The 15,034-nt window shown below is 42.2% G+C and overlaps 1 long non-coding RNA gene across 1 annotated transcript; it reads left to right on the top strand.

The window, feature by feature from the left end:
- The first annotated feature begins 11,055 nt into the window (after positions 1–11,055).
- Positions 11,056–12,516, top strand: LOC142740560 (uncharacterized). Its single transcript, XR_012880779.1, has 3 exons — positions 11,056–11,202; positions 12,035–12,101; positions 12,300–12,516. It is a non-coding gene; the product is annotated as an uncharacterized LOC142740560 (long non-coding RNA).
- Positions 12,517–15,034: the final 2,518 nt, after the last annotated feature.

Below are 15,034 nucleotides of genomic sequence, written 5' to 3' on the forward strand. Positions count from 1 at the left end.
AGAGCTCTCCCGGTGACTGAGGACAAATACCAGATTATACCGACTTAGCAGAATAGATCTCACCCTGATCCATCTGACACTTACGGTGAGGACATCAGGAGTGATAAGAGGTAAAAATCAGACGGCTGGAGAAGGTGGCGTGGTAACACGAGACCAGCCACAGGCCTGCGATAAGAGTAGCCGACACGAGGAGAACTCTCCTGCTAGCAACCCTCTCCCCCAGATCTCTCCCCCTCCGGATAGCACATCGGAGAGTGTTACCCGAGAATACCGGAACACGGAGACGGATTACTACTGCCAGGCAGTGGGAATGAAAGCCTGCTGCATTGCTCTCACACAGCAGCACTTGAGGTGGGAAGGAGACGGCGTTATCATCGCCAGTACGACGCCATTACGACGCCATTACGCCGCCATTACACCGCTGCTGCAACAACTTAAGATATCAGCATAAATTGAACGGAAGGAGATCTCTGCTGAGCCGTGAGTAAACAGACTTGGTGGGGTTTACCTACTCACTCACTACTATACCTATATATTACAAGACTGTAACCCTGCCACGGAGGCCTGTTGGTACTGTGAGACCAGGACCTCAATTAGCAACACAGGCGCACACAGGAGTGAACGGGTGAGAGAGGCTACATAGCAGCAGTGATTGACACAAGCGGGACTGTGTATACACCTGGGTATATGGGCATAGCTCAAATTTTTCTTGAGGACTACTGAAGCCTCTAATACGAATACTGATATAAAACACCTATTAGGGTCATAGGCCCAATTTTTTCCCAAATTGGAACTATTTATATAATGGAACCAGTCTGAGAAGTGAAACTAGGAGAGGAGAAACTGGTGGACAAGCACAAGACGTATACGTTGAGTCTTACCAAACATAGCGTTCAAAAATGGTCAGAGGACATAAAATGGATAGCTGGGACACCCCCAAACAGAAGAAAAAAGGACAGACAGATATGGATAAATTCCTACATAAAAAATCTCCTACATCGAAAAAAGAAGGCCGCAAAAGTGAGCAAGTGCCCTCCCAACAAGTAGATCAGTTAGAATCTTCAGATGAGAGTTCAGATGAGGAAGCTCCAAGAGGTGCTGGTTCAATAAATATATCCACAGCGGCAATGCAAAAGATAATTGAAAACGCTTTGAAACCGGTTCTGAAAGAACTTGTAGACTTCAAGCAAGAGGTGCGACAAATGCACAAGAGGGTCGAAGTACTAGAGGAAACCCAAAGCAAATTGATAATGCACAGTGCAGCAACAACTACCGCAATGGAGAACTGCCAAATTCATTTTAATAGTATTCTCTCCTATGCAGAGGATCAAGATAATAGGGGGCGGAGAAACAACTTGCGAATAAAAGGTATTCCAGAGACGGTCATGCCAACTGAAATCCCGTCGACAGTAAGCAAAATGTTACAAGTGTTAATACCAGACGACCAAGGCGGCACTCTAGTAGTAGAAAGGGCGCTGAGGCCAAAGCCAAAGGATGGAGACCCTCCAAGAGACGTTATCTGCCGACTTTTAAACTCATCACACAGAGATAAAATTCTCCGAGCAGCCAGAGAAGCTCATACGTTAATGTACAATGGCTATAATTACACAATATTTCAAGACATCTCTCCAGTTACTATGAACAAAAGACGACAACTAAAACCGTTGACGGAAGCTTTAAGAGCCAAAGGTATCCAGTACAGATGGTTATTTCCTTTTGGGATCGCCTTCGGAATAAATGGGGCTATGAAAACCATAAGATGTCCGGATGACTTAACACCTTTATACAATGAGCTTGGCATGGACTCGCAACGACCCTTGTCCTGGCTTCAAATCGTGGATGTCGCATCGCTTCCGAGACCCCCGATCCCTACCATCACTGCATCAGGAATAACGGCGCGGGGACATAACAGTAGGAAGAGACTTTCCACCCAAACAGAAGTTGACCCAGAGAAGACTCCTTGAAGAGATACTCGTATCCTTACCTGGAATGCGTGTTTTCGAAATGTTTCTAAAATATTACGCAGGAATGTTTAATGTTTAATTTTTAAATTTGAGTTAGACGCGAGGAGTTACGCCATATATGGTCAATATCTGCACTTTTGAAGGTTTTGTGTATTTAGCTCAGTTTATTCTATGCTCTCCTCTCCTGGTTCATCACGTATTGTGAAATACCTATTTAAGTAATCCACTGTACTTGTATAGGATATTGTTATTGATCTTGTCCAACACATTGCTAAACTTACACCAAATATGTCCGACATACACGTAACAACATGGAATGTAAAAGGGATGAATTCACCAACAAAGCGATCTAGACTTTTCCAGATCCTGAGATCTCAGAACACAGACGTGGCGATGTTGCAAGAAACGCACTTGACAAAGAGGAAAATGCCCCAGCTATCCACAACATACTTCAACAAGTGGTTTCATTCACAACACCCTGATTTAAAAAAATGTGGTGTATCAATAGCTATCAAAAAATCAGTGCCCTTTACATATATATATCACAGCTTTCTGATGCAGAAGGGAGATTCCTCTTTGTTAAAGGCTTGATTGCGAATACACCAATCACGTTTGCGAACATTTATGCGCCAAACACTCAACAACTCAAATGGTTGGTAACCACTTTGAAACAACTGAAGCTGTTCCAACATGGGATATGTATTTTAGGAGGTGATTTAAATGTCACTCTAGAGCCATTGCTAGATTCGTCCAAAGGTAGCTCACAGCAATCGTATAGGAGTCTTAGATTGCTACAAAAAACACTAGCAGACCTACAATTGAGAGACACATGGAGGTCGTTTCACCCAACGGTTAAAGACTATACACACTTTTCTGCGCCCCATCAGTCCTATCAACGGCTGGACTATATATTTGTTCAAGCCCCACAGCTCACTAAGGTGTCCGCAATAACAATTAAACAAATTGTAGTATCAGATCATGCCCCGGTGGTTATGGGCTTTAAGGTAATGTCTCTACCCAAATCGTCAAATGTCTGGAGATTAAATGAAACACTACTGAGGTCCTCGGTACACACACAGAGGATTTCAGATAGCCTTAGTCACTATTTTAAAGAAAATATAAATGAAGATATATCACTGGCTAACACATGGGAGGCACACAAGACAGTAATTAGGGGTGAGTTCATTTCTATTGGCTCTCGTGCTAAAAAGATTCATATGCAGGAAATAGATGAGACTATGAGGAAAATTTTAGAGTTAGAAGGACAACATAAATTATCCTTGGCAGCAAAGACCCAAAGAGAGTTAGTTACACAACGAGAACACCTCAAGCAGATACTTAACTTAAGAGCCTCCAAAGCATATTTAAACTCCAAACATGCAGTGTACCTTCACGGGAATAGGGGGTCAAAACTCATGGCCCTAATGGCTAAAAAACGACAGGACCAAGCCTATATTAGAACAATCAAGACAGAAAATGGGAAAATACACACAACAACAGAAAATATTGCACAACAATTTAAAACCTACTATGAGGCTTTATATGGGATAAGAGCACAGGAATCCGGGGAACAATTTGCACAGCGAAGCGAAGAAATAGATAATTTTTTGGAGAATATAAATCTTCCTAGGCTAGACGACAATCAGAGAGAAGTGTTGTCTCGACCCTTCTCTCCCACGGAAGTAGAAGAGGCCTTGAAAGGTATGCCTCTGGGGAAGAGCCCGGGACCTGATGGGCTCCCAGCGGTATACTACAAAACCTTTCAAGAATTGCTTTTGCCACATATGGTTTCGACATATAACTCAATATCTGAGGGTAGTGGGTTTACCCGTCAGACTTTAGAGGCACACATCTCTATAATCCCCAAAGCTGAAAAAGACCCGGCTCTTTGTAGTAGTTACAGACCGATATCATTACTAAATGTAGATATAAAAATTTATGCTAAAATCATCGCGAATAGACTGAGGCTGCTGATACCGAATTTGGTCAATATGGAGCAAGTGGGGTTTGTAGCGGGGAGGGAGGGAAGAGACAACACACTGAGAGTACTACATCTGATACAGCTGGCTCGTAGACGTAAAATTCCCTTGGCACTGTTATCTACCAACGCCGAAAAGGCATTTGACCGCGTAGATTGTACTTTTATGGTCAAAACACTTCACAAATTTGGCTTACCGGAACTCATGATTAAGCAAATTATGGCCTTATACGCCTGTCCTTCAGCAAAGGTTAGAGTGAATGGTATCCTATCCCCCCCTTTTCGGATTATGAATGGAACGAGACAGGGTTGTCCGCTATCGCCTCTTTTATTTGTCTTAGCTATTGAAACGATGATTCAACAAGTTTGTCAATGCAAACAGATTCAAGGGGTGGAGATTGGGGGCAGAGTACACCTGACGGCATCCTTCGCTGATGATCTCTTGATATTAACCTCAAACCCACAAATCTCATTCCCCATACTGGCCGACATGTTTGTCAAATTTGAAGGAATCTCTAACTTTAAAATTAACCCAGATAAGTCGGTTGCATTGAACATCACGTGCTCTGAAGAGGTGGTAGCGGAGACCCAGCTTTCGTCCCCATTTAAATGGTCATTAAACTCGATTAAGTATTTGGGCATACAGATTGCACCTTCCCCGGACTCATGGTTTTCAATGAACTATAAACCCTTGATCTCACAAATTGAGAGTATACTGACGAATTGGAAATTACCATATATATCCTGGCTAGGCAGATGTAACCTAATAAAAATGTTGATAATTCCCAAAATAACCTACCTGATACAGACAATGCCAATTTACCTACCACAAAAATACTTTCATAACATTAACAAGAAACTGCTAAGATACATATGGGGCGGAAGGGGACATCGGCTGGCGTTCAAAACCTTGATTAGACCAAAAGCACTAGGGGGAATAAATTTCACAGACCTCCAAACCTTCTACCAAGCTACTCAGATGAACAGAATACTAGACTGGTATGGGGTAACACGACACAAACTATATGTATATATAGAAGAAGAGGTGAGTGGTAGGCCTTTAACTCAGAGGTTAATACGGTCAGTGTTGCCTGGCATGAATGATACAACCACTAATATCCTCACAAAAGCGGTATTAGCTGTATGGAAAAAGTTGTCACTAGAAGAAGATGTTTGTCACACTCCTACATTACTGACAACACTAGGTGATCTATTAGGGCTTAAAGAGAAGAGGGAAGGGGCTCATATCTGCATGGGATCAGAATTGAGAGAAGTGGCCTTAGGAAACATTGTACACATGGATAAATTTCCCTCATTAGAGTACATTAGAGGTAAATACCCTCAAATGAGAATACATTATCTGGAGTACTTACAACTGCTCTCAAACTATAAATTTCTGGTAAAACATGGCTTTGTTATCAGACCACTGACATGGTTTGAGTCACTGCTGTCCTCAGCAACACCAATACCGAAATCCCTCTCCTTACTATATAAGAAGCTAGCTTCCATGAAGGGAAAGAGCGATTTACCACATATCTTATCATGGGAGAAAGAGCTGAAGGTTCAATTTACAAAGGTGGACATACAATATATCTATAAATCCAGCAGCGGGCCCTCTAGATGCATAAACCTACAAGAAACCTCCTATAAATTAGTCACTAGATGGTACAAAACGCCGGAACTATTGCATCGTATAGACCCAACGATATCTCCCCTTTGCTGGAGATGTAACCAACAGGTAGGAACATATACGCACATCTGGTGGGAGTGTACAAATATTCAATCCTTTTGGAGAAAAGTACAATGAATTCTGACAATTATTTGCCCCACAGCACAGACTTTAACACTTACCTATTTACTGCTGAACCTTCACTCTGTCAACCCCTCAGGTCATTCACGGGAGAAACTGTGGCCACAATTAGTTTTAGCAGCAAAGGCTTTGATACCGCTAAATTGGAGGAAGACAACCTCCCCATCAATTACCCAATATTAAACAAAATAGCTCAAATGTCGAGACTAGAGGAACTAAGCTATCTGGCCTTAAGAAACGTAGGTAAATACTATAGTATTTGGCAACCTTGGTTGAACTTCCTAAATGATACAAAGGGATATATGGAATGCTTAGAGGAATGAAACAGTGGGTATCTGTAGGTCTCATCGCCATACAAAGTAGTAACGAGATCGAATGATGTGTCTACCAATGGTAAGGAGTCATAACACCAATACAGAGACAATATGTGGATCGGTTGATGGCAAGTTAAGAAGTAGAGAAGTAAAAGAGAAATATTGGATGCAAATTTAAATGGAATAGGGGAATCTTGTATGATGTTGTCACGAAAGGTATTAAAGTGTTATGTAATTAACAATGGAATTATATGTATCTCTAGTACAAATGATTCATCCGAATTGTATTTTATAACATGTATGTTAAAAAATTTGGAAAAAAACAATAAACAAAGTTTGACAAAAAAAAACAAAAACTGATCAACTGTCAGTTTTTCATGGCCGTTTTGCATCATTGTGTCTGCAAATTTTTATACACTTCCAGTCCGTCTGTCCATTTTTAATGCCGTTTGACATCCATTTTGCATCCGTTTTTCATGGCCGTTAAAAAAACTGATGAATTTCATTTGTCTGGCTTCTTTTGTCCCAACCCCCTGAAAACACCCAAACAAAGGTCATTGTCATGATTGTTTCACAGCCCCCCTAGAGATGATGCCACACAGCCCCCCTGTAGATGATGGCACACGGACCCCCTGTAGATGATGGCTCACAGCCTCCCTGTAGATGATGTCACACAGACCCCCTGTAGATGATGAAACACAGACCCCCTGTAGATGATGGCACACAGACCCCCTGTAGATGATGGCACACAGACCCCCTGTAGATGATGGCTCACAGCCTCCCTGTAGATGATGTCAAACAGCCCCCCTGTAGATGATGGCACACAGCCCCCCTGTAGATGATGGCACACAGCCCCCCTGTAGATGATGGCACACCGCCCCATGTAGATGATGGCACACAGCCCCCTTGTAGACGATGGCACACAGCCCCCTGTAGACGATGGCACACAGCCCCCCTGTAGATGATGACACAGACACCTCTCCGGAGAAAGCACCACACCCCCCCTCCCTGTGGTAATCTTCCGGGACTCTCTCTATAAATTCAGGACCGTGCTGAAAAATTTGCTACAGTAGACAACAATGTCCCCTGTACTAGCGCCATGCTACCATAGTAGTGAGCGCAACAATATCCGTAATTTTTGTCCGCCTGAATGCCCTACATACTCACCGATGCATGACCATCTACGTCACGAGTGATCTCTAGTCTCACTGGTTCTGCGAAGGCGACGAGAGGACGTCATCTCGTCACCTTCGCAAAACCCATGAGACTAGAGACCACACCTGTAGAGGACGGCGCTGCAACGGTGAGTATGTGTCATTGCGCCGCCGAATACCATCAAGGGAGCCAATAGTTCCCTTGGCTCTTGAATCCCCAAATCACAGAACCGTTTTTAACGGCTGTTACATATATTGACGGCCGTTAAAAATTGATCCATTGACTTCTATGGGGGCCGTCTGGCCGTGAAAGCGGCCAAAAATAGGACATGTTCTATTTTTTGACGGCCAATATTCACGGGTGGTTAAAAAAAGGCCGTGTGAATATACCCATAGAACATCATTGTTCTGAAATAAACAATCCCTTATCTTGACTTTTTCAATGGCTTTTGTTGTGTGATATCACGCTGCAACAAATGATATTTTATTTCACATATAGCGAAAAGTAGTAATCCAAAAATAGGTTTGTAACGTTTCGGTCTATACATTCAACCTTCTTTAGAAACGGATATGCGGCGCTTGTGACCTCGGTCGCTGTTGGGTAATGGCGCCATTATTTTTGGATTACTACTTTTCGCTATATGTGAAATCAAATATCACTTATTGCATAATACCTTGGAGCGCTGAGTTCCAATTTTTTACACATTGGCGTGGAAGCCTACTAACGCACACTTGAAACACGGAGTGCTGCGGGATCAAGAAAGTATCACGCTGCAACAAGTTATCAGAGTCAAGTTAAAGATGGCTACATGTGTATTACAGTATAAAATCCATCTAGTAACAGATTACACGTTTCATACATTACATGTTCTTAGTCGTAGCCCCTATAACCACACATGTATCTTTCTTCCATGTTTATAAACAGCAGTCCCATGTAACGCCTATATCCAGTGTATGCACAGACAGTCTATCCAGGCAGTAGGAGATAATTAGATGATGTAACAGATACTGCAGCCGCTTATGATGTCACTGATGATGTCATAGGCAGTACTAGCCGTTAGGTTCTATGTGCAGCTGGATTACATATTTTTTACAATTTCTGCCAATGACGTCTGGACCGGGACTGTGATTGACTGTGTGATTGACAGGTAAGATGCAGCATTTTATCATTAATTCTACATGTTACTGGACACATGAAATATATACGCTCTAGAATTCTCATATAAGGCCAGATTCACACTGGACATTACTGCAGCAATTTCTAACCACACCAACACCTCACCACAACTATATGATTGTAGAAGGATTTTTTTCTGGTGATTGTCGGGGGTTGTTTTTTTTTTTTAGACAAACAGTTCAAGTTCCAGTAAAATGTTTCTATTAATGCAAGTAACAACTGAACATTTTACATTCAGATTTCAAGGTTTCATATTTTCTCATTAAAGTTACAACTCAGTACATCAGAGTATGTTCACACAGCCTATTTTCAGCCGTTTTCCTGGCCGTAAACACCCCGAAAAACAGCCGAAAATACGGAGGCTAGACGCCTCCAAACATCTGCCCATTGATTTCAATGGGAAAAACTGTTTTTTTTTCCGATGGTGCATTTTACGTGGGCGTTTGATAAAGCGGCGCATAAAAAACACCCTGTAAAAAGAAGTGCATTTCACTCCTTCGGCCGTTTTTGGAGCCGTTTTTCATTGTCTCAATAGAAAAACAGCTCCAAGAACGTTGGTAAAAACGCCTCAAAAAATGTTTGTGGTTTAAAAAATGGCTGAAAATCAGAGGCTGTTTTCCCTTGAAAAGAGCTCTGTATTTTAGAGACGTTTTTTAGTTAAGTGTGTGAACATACCCTTACCATTGTCTGAGAATTGCAGCTGTCAGTAATGTGGAATGTGACTTCTCAGTCGTTTTCAATATGATGTCTAATTTAATTTAATTAAATAGTCTTAAAAAGCTACCGTATATTATCCTAATAAGGCTCAGCAGTAGCCAGGGCCGGCCTTAGGGGTGTGCGACCTGTGCCATTACATAGGGCGCATCCCTCCAGCAGGTGGAACGGGGCGCTGCGCTGGCTCCCTTCCACTGCTTGTGTTTTAGAAGCGGCCGGGCAACTCAGGAGCTGCCTTTCCGCCTGGGTGCTTCTCTCACTGACATCGCGTTTCTAGCAGCGAAAATCGGGATTCCTCTAGGAGAAGGGGGCATTGGGGATTGGCATTTGTAAATTGCCCACATTGTGACCCCCCCTAATGTCAGTCATGGACACCTGGGCCTGGGTGTGACTGCAACCTCTTCACCCCTATAGTTATGTTCCCTGGGTTTACACTAAGATTACAAAATGTTTTCAATGTCTGACTCGTCCTGTGATAGAAAATGAAAGGTGTGAAAGTAAATATATTATTATTCATTATGGATATGGGGTTATTTTATGTTTATTCCATTATGTATTTTACAGACATTTATGACATCTGAATATGTGGCACCTGTGACAGCCGACATGCTAGGACATACACTGTATATATGTAAGTATTATAGCAAATGACAACCTATAGAAATTCTATAATGTGATGTCATCCAGAATGTTCCTATAGAGACACATGACAAGACTGTGGGAACAAATTCCCCAATGTTGTTCATCCAGGGCCTGTTTTAGGGGTGTGCGACCTGTGCGGTTACACTGGGTGCATCACCTGTCACTAATGAATGGGGCGCCACTGGTCTTGATGTCTGGGGCACCCATTGCTTGAACACTCAATCCCACTCTTCATGTAAAAAAAGTAAAGGGCACTGCTCAGGATGCAGATACAATTCCTTGATAATGGATTACATTACAGTGTGGCAGACAATACTTGTCTGGCAGTGTTATTTGGGCACTGTATGATTGCAGTATTTGAGTACTATATTCTACGCCATAAAGCTGAATTCAGACGCTGCAGATTTGCTGCGCGGCAAAATTCACAAGTGTTACAGGTGAATAGTTACAGTCTCAAAAACTCATCCACATGTAGCAAAAGTAAACGCTGGGAATTTTGCTGCAGCTTTATATTATTATTATTATAGAAATGCTCCATAAAGAAGATATTATGGTATTAGTAATATATAAGGGACTTGTTATTTATGTAATTTCCTAATACACATTTGGCTTATGGGGGAGAACACAGCGCACACAGAGTGTCTACATTACCAGTACTGCAGTCTGTGCGCCACCATACAGGTCCGTCCACATGAAGTTGCTGTGTACATGAGCCCTAATGTACATTTCCTTCATTGTTGGGTGGTCTATACTGAGCACACGTCTGTCTGGAGAAATAAAACTGCACAATTATTGTTTTTTCCAGAACACCTTAAGATCGGCTGCCTGCTGCCAGGGGGACTCTCTGAAGCAATATTTCATCTATGCAAGGTGCGTCTCTTATTAGTTACTATATGCAGTATCCACCAATACCCTCCACAGTTAGAATGACACTTTTTGTATGTCCTGGGTCAGAATGCCCCTTTTGTATGGCCCCACAGTAATGAAGCCCCCTTTTCTAAGCCCCGACTCAGTCCTTTTATCCCCCATATTAATAGTGCCCCCTTTGCTCCTATAAAATAAAAAATTATACTCACCTAATAGACGACCAACCGGGTCAGACATTTTGCTTCCTCCCTGCGCCGTTATTGTTTGTCCAATTTTTAGGGGTGTATGGAGCTCCAGAGCTGTGGGCCACCCCAAATCCCTGGACCCCAGCCGGTCATCCTATTTACCCCTTTGGTAATTTTACACTGGTTGGGGACTGGACTCGGTTCTAGATAGAAATGTTGCCATTGATTGAGATTTGTCCTAATACATTGTCTTTCTTTCTCCTAGAATTAATTCCTCATAAGAGTTAATGATAACCACACGTCCCAGGAGGGCAGATCAAAGATTAAGCAGAGCCCTCCACCTCACATCACATAACGTTCTACATTCAGTCGGATGTATTCAGTAGGAGAGTCCAAGGTCAGTGTATTTTATTAACTGCATCTCTAAATGATCACATAGTGTGTATTACTGGTCAATACTGAAGAGGGCACTACCACCATAGATGGCCTGGGCACCCTCAACTTACACTGCCGATCCGGCATTTAGGGCCCAAACCTATAATATAAAAAAATAGAAAGATACAATCCCTAGTTTATTGACTGGGTGATGTTATTTGGGCACTGTATGATTAAATTATTTGGACACTACATGGTGCATCATAAGGGGGAGGACGTCACAGATACTGCACATGTCACCAATAAACCTAAGGCTGGCCCTGGATGTGACACAATAGCTGCCACGTGACATGCCATCCACACGGACATGACCGCTGTGGCCTAGCAACTAAAGACAACAGAACCACCAGCGCAGGAGCCACAGGGAATTAAAAAAATGAGTAGGGACAATTTGTTATTTTTAGCCATATGCGGCTTAGACTAAGGTTTATGAAACTGTCAGAAAACCCCTTTAATAATTATTTTGTCTGTTGAATCCAGAAATCCAATTTACCATTTTCTACTCTCTCTACTCCAGTCCAAAAGACTCCACAAAAGACAAATTAGAAGTTTTCCATTAATCATAAGATTATATAGAAGAATAACAATAAGCTCCTGGTCCCTGATACAAAATCTATACCAGGGTCCTCCAACTATTATGTGCCATTATACTGCTGGTGTTATTTGTGTGGCAGAGGGGCATTGGACTCGCCCTGTGATAGAAAATGAAATGTGTGAAAGTAAATATATTATTATTCATTATAGATATGGGGTTATTTTATGTATGTGCATTAAACCCATTATGTATTTTACAGACATTTATAACATCTGAATATGTGGCACCAGTGACAGCCGACATGCTAGAAGATCCACTGTATATATGTAAGTATTATAGCAAATAACAACCTATAGAAATTCTATAATGTGATGTCATCCAGAATGTTCCTATAGAGACACATGACAAGACTGTGGGAACAATCTCCCTGATGTTTTCAATAGGCTGAACATATATTTGTTGATATGATGAACCATACTAAGCGCACGTCATAATATCTTCACAGTTTATACTTTTTGTTCCAGAATTTCTTGAGATCGGCTGCCTGCTGCCAGGGGGACTCTCTGAAGTAATATTTCATCTATATGCGGTATGTCCATCATTAGTTACTATATACAGTATCCACCAGTAGCTCTGTACATTGAAAAAGTAATGAGCGGGCAAAATGCCAAGAAAGGCGTAGCAGTGGGGAACCTTGGATAGTTGGTAGGAATAGGCATAATTTAAGTTAGGGGTATCTTTGTCCAAAATGCTGGCCACATGGTTCGGTTTGGAACTGAACGTAGGTGTAAGGTAATTGGGTGAGGGAGTGTAGGGGGATTTTAGACAGCTTTGGTCTGCCAAGAACATTTGCGATGTGTCAAGGCCTGGATGCAATAGACAAGGACTTAACCCCTTAATGACCGGGCCATTTTGCACGTTAATGACCAAGGATTATTTTTTGTTTTTCCACGGTCGCATTCCAAGAGTCGTAACTCTTTTTTTATTCCGTCGACATAGCCGTATAAGGGCTTGTTTTTTCCGGGACGAGTTGTATTTTGTAATTGTACCATTTTTAGATGCTTATAACATATTGATTAACTTTTATTAACTTTATTTTAGGAGAGAATTGAAAATAAGCAGCTATTCCAGCATTAATTTTCACGTTATAAATTTACGCCGTTTACTATGCAGCTTAAATAACATGTTAACTTTATTCTATGGGTCGGCACGATTACAGGGATACCAAATGTGTAAAGGTTTTATATGTTTTTTCTACGTTTGCACAATAAAAACCCTTTTAGAAAAAAATTACTTGTTTTTGCATCGCCGCGTTCCAAGAGGCGTAATTTTTTTATTTTTCCGTCGATGTGGCCGTACGTGGGATTGATTTTTGCGGGCCAATGTGTAGTTTTCATTAGTACTATTTTGGGGTACATAGGACTTATAGATGAACTTTTATTTTATTTTTTATGGGGGGAATGGGAGAAAAGAGAGAATTTTGCCGTTGTTTTTTGCGTTTTCTTTGGACGCCGTTCATCCGGCGGTTTAATTAATGTGTTCATTTTATTGGTCAAGTTGTTACGATCGCGGGGATACCATATATGTGTATGTGTGATTTGTTTTGACCGTTTTATTAAATAAAACCACTTTTTGGGGCAAAAAAGTAGTTTTATTTGACTTTGACTGTAATTTTTTTTATTTTTTTTTCACAAACTTTATTTAACGGTTTTACTTTTTTTTTTTTAGTCCCACCAGGGGACTTCACTATGCGATATGCCGATCGCATATATAATGCTTTGGTATACTTCGTATACCAAAGCATTATTGCCTGTCAGTGTGAAACTGACAGGCAACCTGTTAGGTCATGCCTCTGGCATCGCCTAACAGGCAGATGCTGAAGACAGACCTGGGGGTCTTTGTTAGACCCCCGGCTGTCATGGAAACCCGACGGCGACCCGCGATTTGTTTGCGGGGGCGCCGATCGGGAGACAGAGGGAGTTCCCCCCTCTGTCAAACACATTAAATGCCGCTGTCACTGTTGACAGCGGCATTTAATGGGTTAAACTGCCGGAATCGGCGCGTGCTTCGATTCCGACAGTTGCAGCAGGAGCCAGGCTGTGTATAACAGCCGTGCTCCTGCCGCTGATCGCGTGGGTAAACTGTCAGTACCCGCGCGATCACAGGACGGATATATCCGTCCTCCTGCGCGAACTAGCAGCTGCTGAGGACGGATATATCCGTCCTTCGGCGTTAAGGGGTTAAGTGAGTTTCATTAGACAGTCATAATCTGCAGGCATAGGTGATAATGGACACTGGCAGAATGTTTTTATATTTACAGCACTCAAGCGGAAAGCAATGGAAGGTGCCAGGATATTGTCACGTATAGAGCCCCCACAAGTCATGCAGCACAAGGACCTGGACTTGGGGTGTACTGGATTGTTTGGAGCAAATGGCATCAAGGAAGCAAGGCAGGTATCCTCAATGGTATCATTCTAGCAAAAATTTGAGGGAACATGGCACGATGATGGGCCAAGGGCCAGGATCCTTGCGCAGGGATCCAGGGTCGATGAAGGCAGCAATATCCCAGTAGGGCCTCATAATCTCAACATGGGAGAGGGACACCTTGGGGTTGCCAAAATGTTTAGAACACGGGGTACTGGCACAATGTTTGGAATTACAGGAGCAGCGCATCTGGATGTAAAGAGAAGCAGAAGAAGGCAACAGTAGCTGGTTGAGTCTGATTCTGATCTGTCAGATGATAAGTGGTCTGATGTTGGGGATAGATGGGCTAATGGGCAAGACGTTTAAGATGCTGAAAAAAATGTTTACGCAGGATAAAGTAAAAAGGTAAAAGCGAGGAGGCGTGATACCGAAAGCCAATCCTTTACTGGAAAGAGGGGGTAAAGTTTGGGGCCAGGAAACATGTTTGTTGATTTCTACCTACACACACTTGTCCCAGGAAATGTTGGGAAACATAAGGGAGGAAAGGCTTGACTAGTTTTTGTGATGTCTATGGAAGATTTTGTTTAGTATTGCAGTGTTATGGTGGTGGAGCAGGACCCCCTTATTGATCAGGTGCCAATAAAAAGGGATGGTGCCTGTGAAGCAGGCTGGTAAGTATAAAAAAAAATACATCTGTCGCATCTAAAAGAGGCATCAGTAAACTATGAAATAGACAAGGAGTTGAGTGAGTTGCATCATTAAAGCAGAATCTGCAGGCACGGATGACAATGGATACTTGCAGAATGTTTTTTGTGCCTACAGGACTCAAGTGAGA

The sequence above is a fragment of the Rhinoderma darwinii genome, chromosome 2 (genome assembly GCF_050947455.1).
Source record: "Rhinoderma darwinii isolate aRhiDar2 chromosome 2, aRhiDar2.hap1, whole genome shotgun sequence".
Taxonomy (NCBI): Eukaryota; Metazoa; Chordata; class Amphibia; order Anura; family Rhinodermatidae; genus Rhinoderma; species Rhinoderma darwinii.